This window comes from Arachis stenosperma, chromosome 6 (assembly GCF_014773155.1).
Source record: "Arachis stenosperma cultivar V10309 chromosome 6, arast.V10309.gnm1.PFL2, whole genome shotgun sequence".
Taxonomy (NCBI): Eukaryota; Viridiplantae; Streptophyta; class Magnoliopsida; order Fabales; family Fabaceae; genus Arachis; species Arachis stenosperma.
Genome location: NC_080382.1, coordinates 25,430,288 through 25,437,178, shown reverse-complemented (window position 1 = coordinate 25,437,178; position 6,891 = coordinate 25,430,288). Strand labels below are relative to the sequence as shown.

Below are 6,891 nucleotides of genomic sequence, written 5' to 3'. Positions count from 1 at the left end.
TGTTGCTGAGAAGATGATGGAAAAGGCTTGCCATTGCTAAACTTGTTTCTTCCACCATTATTGTTGTTGAAACCTTGTTGAGGTCTCTATTGATCCTTCCATGAGAGATTTGGATGATTTCTCCATGAAGAATTATAGGTGTTTCCATAAGGTTCTCCCATGTAATTCACCTCTTCCATTGAAGGGTTCTCAGGATCATAAGCTTCTTCTTCAGATGAAGCGTCCTTAGTACTGCCTGGTGCAGCTTGCATTCCAGACAGACTATGAGAAATCAAATTGACTTGTTGAGTCAATATTTTGTTCTGAGCCAATATGGCATTCAGAGTATCAATCTCAAGAACTCCTTTCTTCTGATTCGTCCCATTGTTCACAGGATTCCTTTCAGAAGTGTACATGAATTTTTTATTTGCAACCATTTCAATGAGCTCTTGAGCTTCTGTAGGCGTCTTCTTCAGATGAAGAGATCCTCCAGCAGAGCTATCCAATGACATCTTGGACAGTTCAGATAGACCATCATAGAAGATACCTATGATGCTCCATTCAGAAAGCATGTCAGAAGGACACTTTCTGATCAATTGTTTGTATCTTTCCCAAGCTTCAAAGAGGGATTCACCTTCCTTCTGTCTGAAGGTTTAGACTTCCACTCTAAGCTTACTCAATTTTTGAGGTGGAAAGAACTTTGCCAAGAAGGCATTGACTAGCTTTTCCCAAGAGTTCAGGCTTTCTTTAGGTTGTAAGTCCAACCATATCCTAGCTCTGTCTCTTACAGCAAAAGGGAATAGCATAAGTCTGTAGACTTCAGGGTCTACCCCATTAGTCTTGACAGTGTCACAGATTTGCAAGAACTCAGCTAAAAACTGATGAGGATCTTCCAATGGAAGTCCATAGAACTTGCAATTCTGTTGCATTAGAGAAACTAATTGAGGCTTAAGCTCAAAGTTGTTTGCTCCAATGGCAGGGATAGAGATGCTCCTCCCATAGAAGTCGGGAGTAGGTGCAGTAAAGTCACCCAGCACCTTCCTTGCATTGTTGGCATTGTTGTTGTTTTCGGCTGCCATGGGTTCTTCTTGTTTGAAGATTTCTGTTAGGTCCTCTACAGAGAGTTGTGCCTTAGCTTCTCTTAGCTTTCGCTTCAAGGTCCTTTCAGGTTCAGGATCAGCCTCAACAAGAATGCTTTTGTCTTTGCTCCTGCTCATATGAAAGAGAAGAGAACAAGAAAATATGGAATCCTCTATGTCACAGTATAGAGATTCCTTGAGGTGTCAGAGGAAAAGAAAAATAGAAGGAAGAGGTAGAAGAATTCAAACTTATCAAGAAAGATTAAGTTCAAATTGTGCATTAAGGATGTGTGTTAGTCCATAAATAGAAGGATGTGAGAAGAGGGGAAGAAATTTTCAAAAATAAATTAAAAAAAATTTTAAAAACATTTTGAAAAATAGTAATTGATTTTCGAAAACTAAGAGTGGAAAAGAAATCAAGTGATTTTTGAAAAAGATTTTGAAATTAGAAATAAAAAAGATATGATTGAAAACTATTTTGAAAAAGATGTGATTAAAAAGATATGATTGAAAAGTTATGGTTTTAAAAAGATGTGATTGAGAAGATATGATTTGAAAAACAATTTAAAAAGATTTGATTTTGAAAATTAATGACTTGACTAACAAGAAAAGATATGATTCAGACATTAAACCTTTCTCAACAGAAAAAGCAATATACTTGAAATGTTGAATCAAATCATTAATTGATAGCAAGTATTTTTTGAAAATGGAAAGAAATTGATTTTGAAAAAGATTTGATTGAAAAGATATGATTTGAAAAAGTTTTGAATTTGAAAAATTTTGAAAACTTGAAAAAAATTTGAATTAAAAACAAGATCTTCCCTCTTGTGCCATCCTGGCGTTAAACGCCCAGAATGGTATCCATTCTGCCGTTTAACGCCCAAATTGCTACCCATTTGTGCGTTAAACGCCCAACCAGGCACCCTGGCTGGCGTTTAAACGCCAGTTTTCCTTCTTCACTGGGCGTTTTGAACGTCCAGCTTTTTCTGTATAATTCCTCTGATGTATGTTCTGAATCTTCAATTCTCTATATTATTGACTTGAAAAGACACAAATTAAAAATATTTTTGGATTTTTAATAATGAGGAATAATCAAAATGCAACTAAAATCAAATAAACAATGCATGCAAGACACAAAACTTAGAAGTTTGTATACTACTGACACTAACAAAATGAGAATGCATATAACAAAACACTCAAGTCAAGAGAATTCAAAGATCAGAGCAAGGAAACCATCAAGAACATCTTGAAGATCACTTAAGACACATGAATGAATGCAAGAAGAATAGAAACATGCAATTGACACCAAACTTAACATGAGACACTAGACTCAACAAGAAACATAAAATATTTTTGGTTTTTATGATTTTGTATTTTTTTTTGGATTTTTCGAAAATTAAGTGGAAAAGAAAATAAAGATATCAAAATTCTTAATGAGAATTCCAGGAATCATGCAATGTTAGTCTAAAGCTTCAGTCTAAAAAAAATTAGACATGGCTAGCCAAGCTTCAGCAGGACATTGCATTCAAGAGCTAAATTGATGAAAATCAATCAGCTTTGGTGATGATAATAACATCGCCTTAAAACACTAGAATTCATTCTTAAGAACTCTGAAAAATACCTAATCTAAGCAACAAGATGAACCGTCAGTTGTCCATACTCGAACAATCCCCGGTAATGGCGCCAAAAACTTGGTGCACGAAATTGTGATCATCAATGGCGCCATCAACATGGTACGCTCAATTGCAATCTCAACTCTTTATTACAACTTCGCACAACTAACCAGCAAGTGCACTGGGTCGTCCAAGTAATAAACCTTACGCGAGTAAGGGTCGATCCCACGGAGATTGTTGGTATGAAGCAAGCTATGGTCATCTTGTAAATCTCAGTCAGGCAGATTCAAATGGTTATGGATGATTTATGAATAAAGCATAAAGTAAAGATAGAGATACTTATGTAATTCATTGGTGAGAACTTTAGATAAGCGTATGGAGATGCTTTGTCCCTTCCGTCTCTCTGCTTTCCTACTGTCTTCATCCAATCCTTCTTACTCCCTTCCATGGCAAGCTGTATGTTGGGCATAACCGTTGTCAGTGAAAATGTTCAACGCACCCTGTCACGGCACGGCTAATCATCTGTCGATTCTCAATCAGGTTGGAATAGAATCCATTGATTCTTTTGCGTCTGTCACTAACGCCCAGCCTTCAGGAGTTTGAAGCTCGTCACAGTCATTCAATCATTGAATCCTACTCAGAATACTACAGACAAGGTTTAGACCTTCCGGATTTTCTTGAATGCCGCCATCAATTCTAGCTTATACCACGAAGATCCCGATTAAAGAATCCAAGAGATATCCACTCAATCTAAGGTAGAACGGAGGTGGTTGTCAGGCACACGTTCATAGGTGAGAATGATGATGAGTGTCACGGATCATCACATTCATCAAGTTGAGGAACAAGTGATATCTTAGAACAAGAATGAGCTGAATTGAATAGAAGAACAATAGTAATTGCATTAATACTCGAGGTACAGCAGAGCTCCACACCTTAATCTATGATGTGTAGAAACTCCACCGTTGAAAATACATAAGAACAAGGTCTAGGCATGGCCGAATGGCCAGCCCCATGATCTAAGATAGCATAAGACTACTCAAAGATAGCTACCAAGATGAGAATACAATAGTAAAAGGTCCTATATGTAGAGAACTAGTAGCCTAGGGTTTACAGAAATGAGTAAATGACATAAAAATTCACTTCCGGGCCCACTTGGTGTGCGCTTGGGCTGAGCATTGAAGCTATCATGTGTAGATACTTTTCTTGGAGTTAAACGCCAGCTTCTATGCCAGTTTGGGCGTTTAACTCCCATTCTTGTGCCAGTTCCGGCGTTTAACGCCGGGCATTCTTGAGCTGATTTGGAACGCTGGTTTGGGCCATCAAATCTCGGGCAAAGTATGGACTATTATACATTGCTGGAAAGCCCAGGATGTCTACTTTCCAACGCTGTTAAGAGCGCGCCAATTGGGCTTCTGTAGCTCCAGAAAATCCACTTCGAGTGCAGGGAGGTCAGAATCCAACAACATCTACAGTCCTTTTCAGCCTCTGAATAAGATTTTTGCTCAGGTCCCTCAATTTCAGCCAGAAAATACCTGAAATCACAGAAAAACACAGAAACTCATAGTAAAGTCCAGAAAAGTGAATTTTAACTAAAAACTAATAAAAATATACTAAAAACTAACTAAAACATACTAAAAGTATACTAAAAACAATGCCAAAAAGCGTATAAATTATCTGCTCATCAGAAACCCACCCCCTCCCTTTTAAATCCACATTCGGCCTCCCTCCTCTCATCCACCATTCGACATTAGCTTTTCTTCTATCCCTCTCCTTTCTTTTCTTTTGCTTGAGGACAGGTGGAGCCAGGTGGACCACCAGCACCACTGGCATCCCAATTTAACTCAAGAGAGAAGATCTTAAACTAGTCGTCAGAGGCTGGCTAGACTTCATTGGGCGTTCTATATTGCCCACTAGCAACCGTTCTGAAGTCACTGTTAAAAGAGCAGTGATGATTCACTGCATCATGTTGGGAAGAGAAGTAGAGGTTCATCAACTAATCTCGTGTGAACTTTACAAAATAGCAAACAAGAACTCCAAAGATGCCAAATTGGCTTATCCAAGCTTAATTTCTATGCTCTGCAAAGATGCTGGAGTGAGGATGGGAATAACTGAGTATATCTCAGTTGAGCGGCCAATCACTAAAATATCAATGGAAAAATAACAGTTGCAGGATGACCCCATCAAGAGGAGAGCACAGGAATTCCTCTCAGAAATCCCTCAATTTGAATACTGGGAGCATCTTGAGGCATCTGTTTCCAAGTTGCAAGTAGCTATGGACCAAATAAAGGAAGAACAAAATAATCAGAATAGCATGCTTTGCAAATTTCTTAGGGAACAAGAGGAGCAAGGGTGTGACTTGAGGGAACTGAAGCGTCAGAAATTAATTCTTGAAGGACCAAGCACCCCACAGATTAGAGGAACACCCACTTCCCAAAATACAGGTTGTTGAGTTCTAATTTTAGCTTTAACTCTGTGATAGTTGTTATTATAAGAATTTACCTTAGAAGTTATATAGGAGTAGTGGTAATTAGTATATCTATTTTGATTTTATTTTCAATTAAGTTATAATTTATTTTTCTCATCATCATCAAACATGAATAAAATAGTAGATTTTTAGAATAAAGAGGTAATTTATATTTTTCAAGTTCTTAATAAGAAAAATTATAATTAATTATATGTGGTGGCAATACTTTTTGTCTTCTGAATGAATGCTTGAACAGTGCATATTTTTTATCTTGAATTTTATGAATGTTAAAATTGTTGGCTCTTGAAAGAATGAGGAACACGAAAAATATTATTGCTGATATGAAAAATCATGAATTTGATTCTTGAAGCAAGAAAAAGCAGTGAAAAAAAAGAAAAAATTTTTTTTACAAGGAATCATTAGATCAAGAAAAAGAAAAAAAGCTAATAGCCCTTAAAACCAAAAGACAAGGCTGAAAAGGATCCAAGGCTTTGAGCATCAGTGGATAGGAGGGCCCAAGGAAGTAAATCCTAGCCTAAGCGGCTAAATCAAGCTGTCCCTAACCATGTGCATGTGGCATGCAGGTCCAAGTGAAAAGCTTGAGACTGAGTGGTTAAAGTCGTGATCCAAGGCAAAAGAGTGTGCTTAAGAACTCTGGACACCTCTAATTGGGGACTTTAGCAAAGCTAAGTCACAATCTGAAAAGGTTCACCCAATTATGTGTCTATGGTATTTATGTATCCAGTGGTAATACTGGAAAACAAAGTGCTTAGGGCCACGGCCAAGACTCATAAAGTAACTGTGTTCAAGAATCAACATACTACACTAGGAGAATCAATAATACTATCTGAATTCTGAGTTTCTATGGATGCCAATCATTCTGAATTTCAAAGGATAAAGTGAGATGCCAAAACTGTTCGGAAGCCAAAAAGCTACCAGCCCCGCTCATCTAATAAGAATCTGAGCTTCACTTAAAACTCTGAAATATTATTGCTTCTTAATTTCTTTTCATCCTATTTTATTTATCTAGTTGCTTGAGGACAACAACATTTTAAGTTTGGTGTTGTGATGAGTGGATATTTTATACGCTTTTTGGGGGTAATTTCATGTAGATTTTAGCATGTTTTAATTATTTTTTTATAGAATTTTATTAGTTTTCAAGCAAAAATCATATTTCTGGACTTTACTATGAGTTTGTGTGTTTTTCTATGATTTCAGGTATTTTCTGGCTGAAATTGAGGGAGCTGAGCAAAAATCTGATTTAGGCTGAAAAAGGACTACTGATGCTGTTGGATTCTGACCTCCCTGCACTCGGAATAAATTTTTTTGAGCTACAGGAGTCCAATTGGCGCGCTCTCAATAGGGTTGAAAAGTAAACATCCAGGGCTTTCTAGCAATATATAATAGTCCATACTTTGTGCGAAGATAGACGACGTAAGCTGGCGTTCAACGCCAGTTTCATGTTGCAATTTGGCGTTCAGCGCCAAAAACACGTCACGAACCAGAGTTGAACGCCAAAAACACGTTACAACTTGGCGTTCAACTCCAGAAACAGCCCAAGCACGTGAGAAGCTTAAGTCTCAGCCCCAGCACACACCAAGTGGGCCCCAGAAGTGGATTTCTACACTATCCATCTTAGTTTACTCATTTTCTGTAAACCTAGGTTACTAGTTTAGTATTTAAACAACTATTAGAGAATTATTTTGTATCTCATGACATTGTTTAGATCTAAATTTTATACTCTTTGATGGCATGA

The 6,891-nt window shown here is 37.3% G+C and overlaps 1 non-coding gene across 1 annotated transcript; it reads left to right on the top strand.

The window, feature by feature from the left end:
- The first annotated feature begins 545 nt into the window (after window positions 1-545).
- Window positions 546-653, top strand: LOC130937270 (small nucleolar RNA R71). The gene has a single exon (XR_009068494.1). It is a non-coding gene; the product is annotated as a small nucleolar RNA R71 (small nucleolar RNA).
- The last annotated feature ends 6,238 nt before the right edge of the window (window positions 654-6,891 follow it).